General features: G+C 43.6%; 1 protein-coding gene across 1 annotated transcript in view; it reads left to right on the top strand.

The window, feature by feature from the left end:
- The window catches only part of LOC147659653 (tetraspanin-4-like), a 425,072-nt gene that overhangs the window by 316,908 nt on the left and 89,068 nt on the right, over positions 1-19,096 (top strand). The gene's annotated exons all lie outside the window — the stretch shown is intronic.

The following is a 19,096-nucleotide window of genomic DNA, read 5'->3' as shown; positions in this document are numbered from 1 at the left end:
ACTGCAGCACATGGAAATAGAACTTGGCGCTACTATGATATCAGCGACAAAGCATTGTTGTTTGTTTTGTTTCACCATTGAACCGGCCATGCGAGAGACACAGAAATCAATGAACTTTACTTACAAAGAGCTATCAGTGGTCTCAACGATATACTAGATGCTGTGATTGGGTTTTCCTAAATAAGTGACAAGCAGGATATGTTACTCGACAAGGCCTGATTTTCGATAGTTAGATTTTTAGCAAAATCCTCAACATTGCTATTCAATGAAACCCATGAAACAAACTAGGCAACCTAGGGATGCTATTGATAGTCGAAAAATATGTTCAAAGTAGTTGAGTGAGAGTTGGGATAGAGTGCTGGTGATGAGCTTACTTTAATTAAAAGTGAGTTAAGTTATGTTAAAGTATGTTACGTGTGCTTGTGCATTGCACTAACACCCGTTGGGATCGCTCTATATTCTCCAAAGGTGAACTGAACTGGCATGCCATTGCACTGCTGTTTGAACCTCCAGTTCCAATTCTCAAACATCACAGAGACAGATTGTAGTAAGACACATTGGGAGAGATTTACAAAAATGTCACGCAACACCGCGCAGCCCCCTGCGAGGCTGCACTGCATTGCGAGGCATGGAGGGAGCAGGAGAGCACCATATCATCAGAGATATAGCTCTCTCCTCCCCTTTCCCTTGTGTCAGCGCTGATTTCAGTGGCCGTGCACCATGCACACCCTTTAGTGCCATAGCGCTAGGGTGTGTACATGAGTATAGCATAGGTTTTGTACAGAAAGGGTACCCTTCTTGTACAAAATACTATGCCTAGACATGATGGAAAGCTTTTCTCACTTTATATGCGTGCTGCACAGTGCAGCACGTATTCAAAGTCGGAAAAGCATGGAGAAATGGAAAGTATTTTTTGTGTTAGAGCCTCCCTTAAAGGAGTGTTAACTTTTGGCGCAAAACCATGTCTACAAATGTTTGTAAATATGCTTTTGCATCAAAAGGCATGGGTAGTTACAGGGAAACGCCCATGTTCCACCCATGTAACGCCCATTTGGCGCTAAGTAACGCAATATAATGCTTTGCGCTACTTTGAGGGTGCTTTCCAGTGCAAAACAAGTTTTGCGCTGGAAAGTAAATAGCAACAAAAAATGTGTGCTGGTTAGCGTCACTTTAGTGATGCTAAACCAGCGCAACATATTTCTAAATCTCTCCCATTGAGTGAAATACACTAGTAGGCGTGTCATGTGGAAGCACATGATTCAGGTCAGTGCCTTGGGATGATCTACAGGTCTCCGATCTAAGAATATCACTCTGAGGAGGAGCTACGACGGCAAACAAGATGGCTGCTTAGGTTCCCGGCTCCGCCGATCTCCGTATTCCGCCACAAGATTCTGTACAATATCCTGACCTTACACCCAGCCTCTGCTTTTATGAAGTGTTCCTCACTCTGATGGTGAAATCCCGACGTTTTTATCGGCTGATTTGACGAACTTACACCGAGTTGAAAATCGTGGCCTGCTCCAGCGGTGAAGCCGGGGCCTCAAGTATCTGCAAGGCCGGGCTGCAGTGCAACAACATCGGCTGGGGACCTTGGCAGGGCCCGGTCGATCGCAGTGGAGACTTCATTTATGCCGGAATTTGGTGGCGATTGTTTTCCTTTCCCAGCATCGAGAGAGAAGTGACCTGCTTGTTGACTGAGGGTGGGGATCCCCGTCCCGCGGACCCGACATAGATTCCTGCCGAGGCTCGGCGGGTCGGGACCCCGGCCTGCAGTGTTCCGCCGGGTTACAGCGGCTGTGGATAACGACGGGTCACCGTCAACGCTTGCCCTCTCGTGATCCTGTTCGCTCCCCCCGAAAATGCCAGTTTCACCCGGGGAGCTGATTGTGCCTGGTACCGTACTTGATAATATGGATCGCACGACATCAGGGCTAACGTTAAGGTCAATACTGTCAGAACTTTGGGCGTTTCACTCACAAATGGATGTGTCTTTGACTAAAATGGATACATGCCTAACTGGGATTCTGCTTGAGGTACCGGACCCTGCCCTACGGTTGAATCAGCAATCTACAGCCATTCCAGCAGCGGCCATTTTGACTTTGTGTGCGGACCCCGTGAGAGAACGAGTAGGGAAGCAAATATCGGAACCAACGGATGGTGCTTTGGAAGATTGTGTCCCCGAGGCCGTGAGTGTGTCACTGTACCTTACATTACCATCGACTTTGGAAGTATCGTGTGGCGTTCCCCCCACCCCCCGGAGACCTGTGCTGCAGACTCTCCCCTCATCGTGTGGTGGTCGCTCCCTTCTTTAGAGATTCTACGATCCCGGGGTGAGAAACATTGTGACGGTCGCGAGGGAAATGCAACTTTTTGTGCTTGAACTTTTCGTAGAGTTAGCAGCTACAAGTGGTAATGGGTTGACTTTCGATGGCTTCCTTCTCATTTATGACTTATATGTTTGCTCATGGGTCTCTCTGGGGAGGTTTCGTGTGCTGCTTCGGAAGGGTCAGGGTTAGGTCCATTGCACCGGGACGACTTGGAACTACTGTTATTGATGCTTGAACTGCAATTGTTTGATTAGAGAGGCTGGGCGATGTATCACGGTACCCCCTGTGGTCCTTTGTAAGAGTAGCTCTACATCCGTCCTTTGCGACAGTGGGGGGATCTGTGTTAGGCGGGGGGACTAAGGGGTCGGGAACATCGTACGATTATGCCCTCCTCCATTCTTCTTTTTTCCCTTTCTTTAGGGTTTAGGTTACTGGGGTGACAGGCACGCTGCTAGTGAGGTTAGGCTATAGCCATCGGCAGGGGTGCAGGGTGGGGGTTGGAGGGGGGGGGGTTATTTTGCCTTTTTTATTTTCTATGGCCTTCTTTTCTCCCTTCCCTTTATTCCTTTAGGATCAGTATGGATTGTGCTCCATTTTGACTCATTGAGACTTGGTATTTAGAACCCTTGCTTTTCACGTTAAGTCGTACTTCTGGGTGGGCAGGCCCTGAGAACTGGCGTTCACGAAAATGTACATTGCTCTATTGTTTGCTCCGAATCGCAAGTCTTAACGCCAGAGTCCCATGAATGGTTGTTCTTATCTGCATATCCTGTTTTCTTGGCTGGTCCCCCGTATCCTATTGTTGGATTGTATGGCACCTGATCCGCCTATTTAAATAATATAAAATGAAACCTTTATTATATCCTGTACTTTATCAATGCGTTCTAGTACGAGATCCACCCTGAATCGCTGCCGGACCTCAGGGTTGTCGGCTGAGGAGCTGTGTTATATTTTGATACATCAGGTTTCACTTCTGTTTAGCGGCCCGCCCCTGTGGTTGTAGGCCCATACTTGTACCCTATGAATGCTGCAATAAAGGTTTTTAAAAAAAAAAAAGAATATCACTCTGTTGTGGACAGAAAGTCAATGGAGATCACATGCATCTGAATCAATGGGACCTTGGAGGGGATTATCTGCAAGATGTTTCAAACAGCAATGTTTATGTTACATACTTAAGGAGCCCACACCAAATTTATGAAAACAGTCTTTGCCACACTGGTTAATTAGGACATCATAAAGAGCTTTCAGTCCAACAGTACTCTAAAATGTATCACCCTTTTTCCAGGTTTTGACAAATGTCAGGTGCACTGGACAAAACCCTGGCAGAGTGCGGTGTTGTTTTACCCACCACAGCCGCCTCCGTCCTTGGTTACATCAGCTTTACGTAATCTGATCCACATGGCGTTGAAGAGCCAACAGCCATTTGGAAAAGGGCACAGAGTGTACATGAGGTTGAGGTGAAGAACAATAGAATAGATCTTAAGGCATAATGTGTAGCACATTATGCCACAAGATCTGTTCTTTGGCAAGACAGTGGTTAGATGTACTCATTAAGACTTTTGGGGAAACACAGGTATAAGTAACTAATGTGCACAGAAACTCCTGCAGGAAGGCTCTCGGCTAACACTTAGATAGACGAGAAGAAATCCACCTGAGGGCTATGTCCTGAGTTCCTTCTTCAGGAAGGTACTATAAGTTGTCATGCTTGATGGTGTTGAAAAATGACTAGGACTTCAACGCTTTCAACATCAGCCAATATGGATGTCATACCGTAACAGGGTCTATGTCAAGCGTATCATGCATCAAACAAGGAGTGGCGTTCTATGGACTTATCTAATTGTTATATTGCTACTTGGTCCAGTAGTTTGGCTTAGAAAGGGAATACTCGCTTTGTTCATGTAATTACCCAGATATTAGGATCTGATGAAGGTTTTTTTAGAAGCAGCATGATCATGCATGTTTCGACAGTTTCAGAATTATACTTTTTAACAATGAATCAATGCACAGAATTTAAGATTTTAGAATTTTTAGCCAAGAAAGCAATTTTTGCAAATTTGTGCTTGAAATGGAGCATCTGAAAAGGCAGTAACCTTGTTGTTACTAATTAATTCTACAGTATATTGGTAAAGACAATGTGGTGACGTGTTTGAATGATGCTGAAAGCTATAGCTAAGGGGTGGAGTCGCACACCGGTCACAAATCTGTCCCAGTCCACCATGGTAAATGCAGTCCAAGGCATCCCATAACTTGTTCTTGTGGTTACTTGAGTGTTGAAGCGCAGACAGTGATGTAAGCCCTTGACACCAGTGTTTTCTCAGAAGGCGAACAGTCCATCGGGTGGAACATGACCTGCTGCTTAGTGTCGGTGTGTAAGTGCCAAACAGCACCCAGGTGCAGACTTCTGGCTCCAAAGACCAATCACCAGCCCCTCCAAGGGGCAAAAGCTTGTGCAACAGTGCATAAAGGAGGAGTTACATACTGTTCACAGGTCTTTCCCAGTCCTCCCCAGTGCATCGCGGTAAATACAGTTTTAGCAGTGAATGCTGAAGGACATGCCATATTTCCCAGAAGAACGGCTTACACCCCACCTTGCAGTACTGCTCGCTTGTCCAGACTATATGGAATAGGTGTACATAAAAAGCCCTTTTCCGGTGAAAGGGTGTGTGTGCGACCTGGTATACAATACTCATCTCTACCAAAGCAAAGGAATGCAGAGGTCATAAATGTACTGCAAATCTGGATATTACCTGGCACAGCGGGAGAAGGGGGCTTTGTAAGATTTTATCAATAGAGAAATCTTCAACTCAAGGCTCATCCTGAAATGGATATCTTGAGTACAAAGAAGAGGATTTTTTCTGAGGTGCTCCAGGTATGACCTGCCTTCTAGAAGAATAGCTTGCTATGGATAGAGAATCTTCTTTTACTTTGCTGATTTTTTTTATCAGTTCCTCCAGCTGCCGTCTTAACATCCTTGATCCCTTAAAGAGGAAATTAAAGTATCTGAGACCTCTTGGTGAAAACTACGTTCTGAGCTGAATCCACAAGACAGCTGTGGGCTGCAATCCTAGACCTGAAGCTACCGCACCCACTGCACACGGACCACATCAAGTCACAAGTGATCACAGAAGGTCCTGCTGCTCCACTGCCTCTATGAAGATGGTGCATTAACAAGCTCGCCTTCTTCCGATTCCTCTCCAGCCTCTTGAGGCTAAAGAGAGATAGCAGGTATGTCACCATATTTTCATCCTCTCAGAAGAATCTTGTGATCAGCTCTATCCAGGCCTGTGCTATCCATCCTCAAGGTCTGGTATTACAAGATGACATCACTGAAACAGATGAAGAGGAGCTACACAGTTCTGGTAGTGAGAAGATGATCTGGCAGCTGATGCAATATCTGTGTCCCCTGGGCCCTTTTGCATATCTGTCCCAGCGGGCCACGTCTGCCTCTGATGGGACCCAGTAATGTAGGATAGAGATAGTGTCCTCACTGATGTTTTTGTCTGGGAACGTATGATGGTTCAGGCGTTTCTGCTGGATCTCTGCTGGGATAGTGAAGTGTCTCCCATTTATACCAGTAGAAAGAGGAATCCGTTCTTCTACTTGTGTGCGGGATTCTTCATTATCCCGCAATTGATGGTGCTTCTGCCTACACTTTCTCTTGTACAGTGCTCTGTTATACTATTGCCATAGCAGTCGTCCACAGTTCATGGAACCGTAAACGCCTCTGAAGACACTTTGGGGTGCCCCGGCAGCCACAAATCCCCCTGATCCTCCATCTCGCATGAGTCAACCATGAAAGGGTCAGGTCACTAGCAAGGACATGGTCACCCTTGTTGTAGCTTCATGCATTGTTTGTGCTACTAGCTGCTCCTTAGCAGAGAAGCTTCTTGTGTTGCATGCACATGTGCGAAGCCTGGAAAACAAAGGAAGGACTACACATCGGCAGCGAGCTCACTACAGGGCCATGGCTAGTAGTACGAGTTACAGCGCCCTATGCCTAGCGTGCAGTCATGCGTTAGAACCGTGGATCCATCAGTAAAAAAAAAAGGCATAAAGTTTTTAGGCACAGAGAAAAACCTTTGAAATCACTTGAATGTTGCAAAAAAAAGTGGCAGTGTTGTGGAGAGTCATACAGATGCAAGAATGAAAAAGAAAAGCTAGAACTAAAAGCACACAAAAGAATTAACATATCTATTGTAAACATCACTGGTGAAGTTTTGGTTTAAACATAGGGGTTGGGGGAGGGGAGGTCATTTCTAGAGTCGAATAAAGACAGGTTGTTGTCAAAGTAACTAAACTACCAATGAACAGGCGACCAACAGACTCTTGGTAACCACAAGTGCTGCAAGAAGAGACTCCAGAATGTAAAAACCATTAACACAGAGACTACCACACGTATCTGTCAGGAACATGTGTGACATTATGACACAGACTGTCAGGTCTGCAGCATGGACTTGGCTTTGCCAAATTGCCCTAAGCAGAGTGACGAGTGGAGGCCAACCGACAGAAGGTAAAGAGGGTTCCCAGCGCCAGGTTTAATTTTCCTGCCACTTCAATGATGACCCCTGATCACAGAGGACATGTCTGTGGTACTAAAGGCCAGCTGCTACCGCTTACCTCTTAATTGGCTTCCCTGTTTGGGGGTTGTTGGAAGTTCAATGTGAAATGACCATTGAGTGTTGGAAAGAGGTGGGCTAGCCACTGAAGACTGGCTTTGGCTCAGCTCATAATCTTGTTGGAACCTCGAGCTCATGTGGCTTCTGCCTGCCGCCTTCTCTCTAACCAGGATGTGGCGTTATGGTCAGAGCTGCCCACTGTCGAACTGGGAACTAGGGGGTTTATTAACAAGCCCCTTGCGCCACTTTTGCGTAATTTTTTACATGGGAAAAGTGTTGTACGGGTGGCGCAAAGGGTTTGCAAATAAGCCCCTAGGCTCGAGTTTCAGCGTTGGCTCAACATCCTGCATACTGGATAAATCAGTTAGGGTCATATGTATCAAATACCGTTATTGCGATTCTCAAATAGCGATTTTTAGAGAATCGCTATTTGAGAGTCGCAAAACGGGATGTAATAAATAAATGTGCAAATGTTGCGATTCCTTAGCATTCGTTATTTGCGATTAGCAAATTGCGAATCGCAATTAAGGAATACCTTCCCATTCATTCCTATGGGCTAGGAGGACCATAGGAATGAATGGGAAGACATTCTCAATTTGTGATTCGCAATTAGAGAATCGCAAATTTAGAATGCAATTTTGACTGCAGATACAAACTGTTAAAGAGGTGCTGGCCAGAATATACCACTGCCATCTTGTGTTTAGTGTAAACATTTTAAAAACAGACGAAAATGCACTAAGAGATCAAAAGAAAGCCTTAACATAAGGAAAGACAAATAGGTACCCATTTTCCGGCTTATTTGTACAAAGCGAAACTAGAAAACCTGAATAAATCAAACCTTCTCTCCTCAAATTGTGTGATCTAAGGCAAATATTTTATTTCATAAAAACTCATTTTCTTCATTTTCGTGAATGAAAACACTTTCAAATATGTGAGTTCAGACTACCAGTAGTACAAAACTATTACTGTTAATAAGTATTTCTCAGCTTCAGATGTTATAGAAATAGACTTTTTCCGGTTTTGAAGAGAATTTATCATATTTTACGTGGTTTGTTGTATGATATACATAGCAAATATTTTCAGGGCTCGGATTGTGAAAAGGCACTAAGATTCGAGCCAGACCATTGGCTCTGCTCTGCCGCGGCTCTCCCAGTTAATTTGTTGCTCTCCCACCTCTAGTGTTGGACTTAAGCCATCCACCGCAGCTTCATGATCTCATTCAGCCTCCCAGCATGCCCAGCAGCGAGTCCCCTGAAGTTTAAAATAAGCCGAAGACTTTGGGATTGACAATAGTCTGAATATGAAATTTTAGGTGCTAAAAGAGGAACCTTAACTTGCTCAAGACATCAGTGCTCTGACAGCTGTCAGCCTGTGATGCATTTCCCTAACTGTACCACTAGTCCAAGATTCCGGAAGCTGCAGAGGGGCATTGATTTGGAACCACGTTTCCTCCGGAAGTGAGCACACAGGAACTCATAAGAAATGGAGGGCCTCATGCAGAGCTTCCTGATAAATCTGCGCTTGTACCAGTGGTGCAGTCCAAATCTGAGTTATTACTGCAGAACTGGCTTTTTTACACATAAATGTGGAATAATTTGCAAATATTCATTGCCAGTTTTACAGCTTTTATTTGTGTGGAGTCGTCACCGGTTATTTGCCGCTGGTGCACAGACATGTTATTTCTATGATATTAAGTGTTTTTGCTTCGTGTGTAATGAGAGGAGGCTGCCTTGTAAATCTTGTAATGCTGCATTACTATAAATCAGATCAATGTCGTAAAGCTGCAGTAATACAGTTCCCACACATCTCTTGCTTTATCACGGAATTTAAGTGAGGCCCAGGGCCCAAATGGAAATAATTCAGGAGTAACTATGAAAGTAGGTTGGGCACCCTCGCCCTGAATTTGTGTTGCCTTCTAGAACAGTCATAAAAACTTCATATTTATTTTTATTTATTTGAAAAGTTTTATATACCAGGACAGGCTTCAGCGGGAATAGCCACACGGGCCCGTATTATGTATTGGGCATATTGCTCATGTTTGCACCACAGCGCACCTTTAAACAGGTGCGGAGGGCGCAAACATGAACAATGCTTCGGCTTTCTTTTTACCGTACGCCAGGCTAGTCTTCACTTTAGCGCCGGGAAACCCTTTTTGGGTAGCTGTCGCGCTTTACAAGCTGAATAAATAAATAAATAAATAAATAAATTACAATGAACGCGCTGAACTCAGGCCAGCTGTGAGGACTCGTGCTGCCCTCAGGGCATCGCATTCAGTGAAATACAAAGCAGCTGCTTTAATCAGACGCTCCATGTTTTACTGTGCAGGCAGGGCCGTAACGCAAGCCCTTGCAGTCCCTGTGGCACAGGGGGGTCACCTGCCTTCCAGGGGTCCCTCAACCCTTCAAAGGTGCCCCATTCAGCCGAAGGTCAATAAAAATCTGTGAGTAATGGGTGACTCAGGGTCCCCTCATCACATTCTGCAGGGGCACCCTGTAATTTTGCGTTTCGCCACTGCGTGCAGGCAGCACCCGTCTGCACTGCAGAGAGGGGACAAATAGGTCTGCCTTCAGGGGGCGCACTGACAGCACCATTTTGTGGTTCACTATCATTACGCCTCATGGCGGCTTCCTTGCCTTTGCCCCCATGTACATATTATGGCACGGGCACATTGGCAAAGAGATTCCCTCAGCCCCAAGCAAATGACGGAATGCCCTCTTAAGATAGTGCTGGAGAATAACAGTAGTGGTAGCACAAGCATCTGCGGCCCCTTCTGTAACACCAAAGGCTCCTGGGGCCACACAAAGTGGGCACACATGCCTGTTGCACCCCCAGGGCACTGTGTGTAATACAGCCCCTAGTGGAGAGAGCATGTTTTCTTTGCACAGTTTTTATGTGCCCCATCCATAGTTTTGTCCAGCAAAATGGCTAAGAGGGCTATTTAAAGTTTGGCAGATGCCGGACATCTGACAAACATTGGAGGCTGCCCAATCACATCTGTCCTTTATAGGAGGCATAAACATGTATATAATCTGAATAGGACATTTTTGTATTACCTCACTGGGGGGTGTTCAGGTGGGCTGATTTTGGAGACGCTGTGGCATATGCTACTATTCAAATGGGTACACCCACGTAATCATTACTGGAACCCGAGGACCTCCACTGAATCATTATCGGAATCTGGGGTCTGCCATAGAGTCCTTACAGGAAGCCGGGGGACGCAGCCTAAGCATTTTCAATTATTTGAACCTCAAAACAATACCCAAAAAATACAGAACCAAACATTCATCAAACAAATACACAAATGATCAAATATTTTATTTAATTCACAAATATTTGTAAAAATAATTTTTATAGGAATGTTTGAGTTTTTCTAAAATCCATTGAGGCCACTCATCCCCCATACTGTATTTTGTTTCATGCACTTATAGTCCTCCCACAAATCAATTAGAGGATACTACCTACATTTGTAGTCTCCAATTTCAATTTCCTTTACATTTACAGAACGTTTTAAAATGTTCAATTGTGCATTTTGCTTTTTTATTTGTATACTCCATATTAATCAGTTAATATAATGTATTTTTCTAAGCAGTCACAGACCCCCTGGGCAGGCTTTGCGGACCCCCAGAGGTCCCCGGGCCACCGATTAAGAACCTGTGCTCCAGGGCATTTTTTATTACCCCCATGAGGGGTACAGGTGGGCTCTTTGTGAAGACGCTGTGGAGTGCTGTGGCAGTTCTTGGAGTGGAAGTATATGCTAGTATACCAATGTATACACTCTAAATAGGGTGTTTTTGATGACCCCTTTGGGGGTTCAAGTAGACTGATGGCGAAGACACTGTAGAGTGCTGCGGAAGTGCTTGGAGAGGGGGATATTGCTAGTATACCTATGTATACACTCTAAATAATTCACACGGGCCATCTGCTAACTTTTGGCACATTTCCTGCATCTGCTACACTCAATCTGAAGGTAATTTAGTAAGGCAGGACTTCCCGCTGCCTATAGGTCAGTATTAGAAGCTACGCTCCAAAATCTAACCTTCGATACCACTAAATTTCTCTGAATAAACAGGACAACATTCTAAAGTATGCATGGTATACAGTACTTGATTCTGAACACAAATGCATTGGCGAATGTGGGTCAGGATGTTTACAATGTATGCAGCAATTGCGTACATTAGACTCACCCCTGTAATTTACGAATGCATGTGCACAATTTAGAACAGTGGTCGAAGTGGGCAGGATTAGAGATTTATGAAAAACTATTCCCCTACTTTTTGTAAAAAGACAACCATCCCGGGACAGTTAATTCCCAATAGTTTAAATACTTCCGCTGAAGCGTCAGTCAGCAAGTCTCATGTGTGTGAAACTTAAGACAGCTAAACAAGTCTTCCTGCCATGGTGACTGCTTGCCTGAAAGAAATCCAGATGTGCGCAATAAATTAATCTGCAAATGTAAAGAGTAATTTGCAAATGTAAATGGTGCTTTGAAGCTGGAACTGGCTGTAATTGATCCAATCACTTGAAGTTTTTCATTCTTTTTTTGTGGAAGTGCAAAGAGTTAACTGAGTTGTGAAGTGAGTGCTTTTAATTGTAATTGTATTTATATAGCTCTTACTACACCTGAGGAGGTGTCGAAGATACAGTTATGTAGGAAAAAAATTCTGGGTATTACTAAAATCCATATTTTGAAAGCACCATTTTATCCTAAACCTTTTTGTGCATTTTGTACCAGTCTATATTATACGGTGTAATGCAAGTTTCAAATAATGACATATTCACAGTGCTTTCTTCCACAGACTGCGACCTCGTAGCACTAAAAATACACAAGTCACTATGCTACACTGCACCAACTAAGATTTAATTCTGTGGCTCGCTGTTTATACACGGACCTCTGCAGTGAATTCACTACCGAGTAGCATCTTTTTTTAAATGTATTTTTCATTTAAGCTGCACGTTATTGTATATGTAGCTACTTGACAGTGAAAGACCAAAACAAGGTACAGAATACTTTGTTTTTTGTCTTATCTTTGGCCCTACCCCCATGCTCACTCCCCCGCCCCATTGCATGCAGCATCACAGTCCCCATACTTTTTTTAATGCACTTTGACCACTGAAGTAGATCGGTGTATCAGAAGAGCAGCAAGGGGGTCTAAAGCATGTGTGCGTATCCACTGAGTAGTAACGTTTTTGTCATACACAAAGCATGAGGAAATGACCTTGTACACTTATATGTGCACTTAAATTGCACCAGTTAGCCTGGAGTAAATTGTGCTGAAAGTGCTTTTAAGTGCTTGAATCTGCATAGTGTTTTTTTAACTGCAAACAATAACATTCAATTGAGAAAAGTATAATTAATTATTGAATTGGTTGATTCTTCTAAACCCCAGTTCCTCCAGTCTTTAACAGCTCTTATTTCTACCTGAATGGCGTCCAAGTTGTGCTAAAGCTTTCAGAGGAAAGGGCAGTGCAGCAGGTGACAGATGCTGCCATTAAGCGGAATGAGCATCATCTTAAACCTAATGGTTCACCATAAGGGCAGACAGTCCCGCCGCATTCAGACGCCATGGATAGATAGCAAACATCTCGTTATTGATTCAAGAGTGGTGCATAACCGGAGAATAATAAACCCATATGAGCAGCTTGTCTCATCCTTCAAGTGAAATGCCACAGAAACCAGTCGCCCCTTAAACAGATTTTAAATCCCCGTTTTAAAGATGTTTAGAAAGGTTGTGGAGATTCAAAGTACACATGAATCAATCATGTCTGGTAGCTGTATAAAGTATGCCTATATATATCTATTATACCTGTTTTATTAGTTTTTATTGTCAGGAAAGTTTTTAACATTGCAAAATACCCCGCAAAATAAATGAATATCATAAAAGCAGACATATATTTGATAAATATACTCCAATGCAGGAGTAAGGTATACCATGTCCATACTATATAACCCCGCAGTTAGCAAAATAGGTGTAAGGTGTAAGTCACCAATGAATGTGAATTCCATACAATTGCACATGTAATTAATGGTTCTACAGGCACACTGTTGCATCAGTATTTCACTAGTGTGAAAAGCATATACATTACACTTTATATTCTGCCTTTACCTTGAAAAGTGCCTCTGTACTGCAGTGCCTAATCGGTTTAAGTTTGGTGCACTGAGCCTTTTTTCCCAGCATCAAGGTTGGCTGAAGTGCAGTGGCATGAGTCAGTGGAAGGGCTTGTGGGGAGGTCTAACGTGACTTCTGAGCAGGGATCCTTGTGATTGGGTGAAGTCAGAGGAACTGCCTGGGAAGGTCTCCCCGACTGCTTGCTACAGTGCCCAATGCAGGCTTTGACGTGTGGAGGTTTATCCTGTGTGGGCTGTTAATTTACTCAAGGCATTAGTTTCCAACACAGAAGGAGGCTGAGCTTTGGAGAAAGTAGACAAGAAACATAGGTGGTCACAATGGAAGAGGGAAAAGAAGGGAAGGGAGACGACAAAGATGTGTAGATACAAACCCCCAGATGCATCAAAGTTATGTTTTCCGAGTCCTTAATAGCGAATTTTAAGGAATCGATATTAAAGACTCGCGAAACGGGATGCATGTAGGAATCGCAATGTTATTTGCGATTCCTACTGATTCCTTATTTGCGATTCGCTAATTGCTAATCACCATAGGAATGAATGGGAAAGACATTCCTTATTTGCGATTCGCAATTAGCGAATCGCAAATGTGCCGCAATTTCAAGGGTACCAGGGTGTCCAAAGGACACCCTGTTGCACCCCTGAAATGGTAATGTTCACTGGTGTTGCGCTCACACATGTCCCAAGGACATGTGTGTGTGTAATATACAACTTAGAAAAATGCACTAAAGTGCATATTTCTAAATTTTTGCTATTTAGCAAGTAGTTTGGATTCGCGGTAAATAGCGACACCCAGATTGCGAATTCGCAATCTTGGAATGGTTCATGCATTGCATTTAAGGAATCGCAAATTATGATTCCTTAAATGCAATCGCAATTTGAGAACTCGCAATTATATGCAAATTCTTAAATTGCGAGTGCATGAACCCTTGATGCATCTCAAATGCCATTTTTGCGGGCGCAAACAAACGAATTTTGCGATTCGCACCATTTGCGCTCGCAAAAATGCTTGATGCATCTACCTGAAAGTTGGTAATTTGCTGAAGACTGCTGAAACTCCCTTCACCATTCCTGCCCGTGACTCTTTATTCCTTCTTCTAAAAACATGGAAGGTTCCACGCATTCTCACCTCTCTTCTCCTTACCCCATTTTGAATAATAACAAGCATTGGCAAAGCCAATAGATTTCACCTATGCTAGAGCTATTGGCTTTGCCAATGTGTTTTTAGCCATGTTGTACACCAGCGTTGTTGCTGTTTAGCATGGCTAAAAGTCAGTAGTGTGAAGGAGAGTTGCATAGAGTGGATTATCGTACAGCGGAGTAGGGTGGCAAAGAGTGGAGTAGAATGGAATGGACTGTCATGGACTGGAGTGTTGTGGACTTGAGTGCTGTGGAGTGGAGTAGAGTGGAAAGGCGTAGAGTGAAATACATTTTCATAGAGCAGAGTGTTGTAGAACAGCGTAGCGTGGAGAAGTAGAGAAGAGAGTAGTAAAGTGGAGTCGGGTGTCATAGAGTGTGGTAAAGTGGAGTAAAGTAGATGTCATAGAGTGGGGGCACATAGAGTGGAGTAAAATGTCAGAGTAGAGGGTGTAAAGTGGAGTGGCGTAGAGTGGAGTGCCGTAGAGTGGAGTAGTGTAGAGTGGAGTAAAGTGCTCACTGAAGTGGAGTAACATAAGGTGAAGTAAAATTGACATGGAGTTCGTAGAGTGAAGTAGAGTGGCATATAATGTTGTAGAGTGGTGTGCTGTAGAGTGGCCTAGAGTGAAGTGGCATAGGCTGGAGTGTAGTGTCACAGAGTGAAGGAGAGTATTGTAGAGTGGAGGGGCATAGATGTCGTAGAGTGCGTTGTAGAGTGGAGTGGAGTAGCATACAGTGGAGTGTCATAGAGTGGAGTAGAGTGTTATAGAGTAGAGTGGTGTAGAGTAGAATTTGTGTAGAGTGCATGGTTTTGTAGCGCACTGCCATTACACGCAACACATTTTCAATTATAATGACCATTAAATTTGCATATACAGTTTTACTGATAAAACTACACAGTGCACAAATGATAATGTAAGGAAATTGCTGCACCTAGTGTACTGATTTGTTTTGATCATATTAAAATATTTCTTCCCACCACACTTCTGAATTACAAAAATGTACTTCATTTGTACTTTCCTAATTATTATATATACTGAAATATTTGTACAGTTCAATTACAGATATTTAAAGTTTATTGTGTGTTAGAAAATACCCTTTATTTCCGGGTATTCAGAATGATTGTCACATACATCCTCTCACTTTGAAGTCAGAAAAAGAAAAGCAAACACCAAGCTCCCTCTGAAGACAGAGCCTGACATTTGATCTCTGTCTTGAAGGCACAGCAAATGTGATAAGAACAAAATGTAAAAGCTTGTTCACAGAAAGGAGGACTTGTGGAAGAATACAAGGTGTCATAGGGAACAAGCTTTGCTCCACAGGAAGGACAAAGATACACTGACCAGCCTAAAACAAATGAAGACAGCAAATAGAAAGTTAGACTATGTGAGTCACAAAGCCAATAGTAAGCAATGAGTCGAATGCATTCCCAGGGAAGCTTTCCGAATACCTACAAGAAGTTGTTACCAGACCAAACAGCACAAAGGCTTTAACCTAAAATTAAAGGTACAAAGACTGGGTATCCCGATTGGCAAATGAAAAAAAATCTGACAAAAAGGCACAGAGATGCAAGTAAGGGTGAAAGAGCTCCAGTGCACTTCACACAGTGCTACAGCATCCACAGCTGTCCGATAACTAAGACCCACATGCAGCTCTTTCAATAAGCATCTGGCTTGAACCACTGCATACTTGACAGCGCTCAGTGCTGGGATGCCTTCGGGTAGCCATGCGCTATAGAAATGCTGTTTCATTCATTCATACACTGGTATTTCGCCTGTGATACCCATAAAAAGACGCAATTCTATGTGCCCTGTCAAGCTTTGCTTTCTCCGCCAATGTCAAAATCAGTTTTGTATCAAAATATTGCAGCCTAAGTATCCCCAGACAAAAATATTGTGTCCTAAATATCATTTACAAAAATATCACCCCAAGTGGAGTAAATATTAGCTCCCTCCTTAGACCATGATATTTATATCAGACAATATTTCTGTTATCTTTAATCTGACTAATAACAATGATTGAAGTGATGCCCGCCATAGCGTGGTGTCTGTCCACCTCCTTTCCAACAGGAGCTCACAAAAAGTTCTGTCAGTGTACCTCGAGCTTGATCTGCATCACCTTCTGGTATGACAGTGCTGGCACTAACACATACCTAAACCATGGTACCTCATCATGCCTAGCAAAACCCTACCACTGTCCAGCACTTAAAGGCAAACCCAGCTCTGTCAATGCACTTCAGTCCAGACCTGGATCATCCAGGGCTCTTCCAGTTCTGAGTCCTACACTCACCCCTGGCAGAACACCCCAGCTCTTCTATGCCGCACCCCCTGCTCTTATAATACCGGACTACTTATCTAGCTTCGCAGGTGAAGCTCAGCAATATGGATTTTTTTTAGGACTGGCCACACCATAATCATTTGGTGTGAAAGTGGATTACATTCTTGGTACATAATGCAAATGAGATGAAGTGAGCAGTGGAAAAAAACATGTTTGCTTCTTTTATTCTTTTGTATAGTCGCTAAGAGGTAACTGCGAGTCAGCCTTCAAGATATTTCTTCAGTGATGTGATCTCCCACCATTTGGTTGTCTTTTTAAGAGCTTTTTAAAGTGCTCACAAGTTATATTTTTTTATGAGGATACATTACGTTTTTCTGTATTTATTGTGCCTACGGTGGACGCATTCATGGCTTTATCTGTCCTATTACTAATGGCCTTGTGAATTCGGCAGTCTGCCAATCGTGGACGTCCTTTGTGGTTACCTGGAAAGACATTATAGGTTAACTGTACAAGGACTCTAGAAGAGCTGGAAATGGGCTGTGGAAGGATATTAGCTTTTGAGTAAATTATTGACAAAAGCTAGTTGGCCCCAAAAACCAATATTCCGCACTATTGTCAAGTCATGTATGAAAGTATTGATGGTGTACATGCACACTCCTAATAAGTCGGGGGAGGCCCCTATCCTACGCATGTATTAACCATGAGCACCCCTTGTTTTAACAGTAGCAGTAGTCACGCACAGCTCTGCAAGGGCACCCCAGTCTTGCACTGCAACAACCCTGACTATTGCAAGACGGAAACCCACATACAGTTCGGTCAATGCTCCATATCTTGACAAAGATATGAGTGAATAAGGTGACCTCTACCCCTACCACTGAACGGCATGAAAGTGGGCTGGTCTCATGGGATGAAACTTTAGTTAACAGGCGGGGCTTGCAATGCTAATCTGAAATGATAGCGCGGTCCCTTTAAAGTAACAGTACCGCTTACATTTCAAACTGACCCTATCTCTTTCAACTTGCCGTGTCGCTATTATCTACCATGGCTGTACGACATGTGGCAGCCTGTTTGAATAAAATATGGAACCAGAATGTGCCCTGGCTACCAACTTGCTACACAGTTACTTTTAAAAGTGCTTTGTTCAACCTTCGTGATAGATTCATGCTATAAAAAATAGCTCCAATCAAGTACTTACAAATTCAGTAACTGATGCTACTTTCAAGGGTGCAAGAGTGAAGTCTTGAAGATAACAGAACCAGTGTGAGGTGGTTCTCCTTTCAGATGTCCTTGCCAGTCCGCCCTCCAGACATGGTCTTTGTGTAGTGATACCCCTCACAGCAGGGTAGTCTCCAGCTTGGAGCACCAACAACAGATGTGCAAAGAGGAGTGAGCTTCCTGTACTCTGTCATCAGCCCAACTGAAAGTGTGATCAAGGGAGACAAAAGGTTGGGTCTCACCTAAAGCTCCCCCTTCATCTTTCACAACAGAATCTGCAGTTTCACCACCACCCCTACTAAAGGGCAATGCTTCAGGAAGTCTATTCAGCAGCCCCATGCTAGTAAAGTTGCCACTGAATCGGAGTCAGCGTCTACAAGTTCAAGCCAAAGAAATGCGGGAAATACACCTCCTCTGTCTAAGGAAGCTGTCCTCTGCCCCATTTTGAGGATGAACATCAGAAGATATTCCTCCAGCATTTTCATAATTTCCTTTTCAGTGTTTGCATTGTTCGACCTGTATATTCTCACATGTTGCTATGATCATGAGTTTATTGCTTCCTTCAAGTGCAACCTAAAACTCTTGATATTATCCTATGTTAGTCCAATCATTAACGTATGCTTCTAATCGTTGAGCTGGTTAGCTGTCATTGCTGAAGCAGCTGTCTAGCAGTATCCTAGCAGTGATTGACTGTTTGCCTATCACAGTGTCTATCAAAGTACTTATTATGGCACTCTTTTACATGCTCATAATGCTGTTTCTTTCTGTGGTTTTGCAGCTTCTGATTACATCCGATCGCAAAATGTCTCCTCTGTTTTTCCAAAACCCTGTATTAACAACTTTCCTCTCCCTTTCTTTCGAGCGACGGTCTCCTTACGTTTCACCCTCTGCATGCCTCCTCTTTCTGAGCATAGCCTACTTTAAGTCACATGTATGCTTGTCCTACTGATAATCACCTGATACTCATTTTAATTTAAAACACCACGTTGAAACTGGAGCAAATGCATGGAATGGTTTTCTTGAGAACACAAGACTAATTTATTTATTTATTGCATTTATAAAGCGCATCTATCACCTAAAAAAGGCATCCTGGCGCTGGCAGACTCATGACATCAAGGGTGGCCGGTGGCAGACTAGAGTTTCGGGAAGAGTGGTGTTTTCAATCTCCTCCTAAACAGGAGGAGATCGGAAATGTGTCTAAGCTCAACCGGGAGAGCATTCCACAGTTTCACCGCGGCTACGCCAAACGATCTTCCTTCTGTTTTGGTTTTCTTGAACCGAGGTATTGTCACCAACCTAGCAGAGGAGGATCGTAGGCTGCGGGCTGGAGCATACCATCCAAATTTCCTTTGTAGGTCAACAGGACCTAAACCATGCAGGGCCTTACAGGTCAGACAGAG

The sequence above is a fragment of the Lissotriton vulgaris genome, unplaced genomic scaffold (genome assembly GCF_964263255.1).
Source record: "Lissotriton vulgaris unplaced genomic scaffold, aLisVul1.2 SCAFFOLD_453, whole genome shotgun sequence".
NCBI classification, from domain to species: Eukaryota; Metazoa; Chordata; class Amphibia; order Caudata; family Salamandridae; genus Lissotriton; species Lissotriton vulgaris.
The sequence above is the reverse complement of the archived record's forward strand: the minus strand, read 5'-3'. Positions and strand labels throughout refer to the sequence as shown.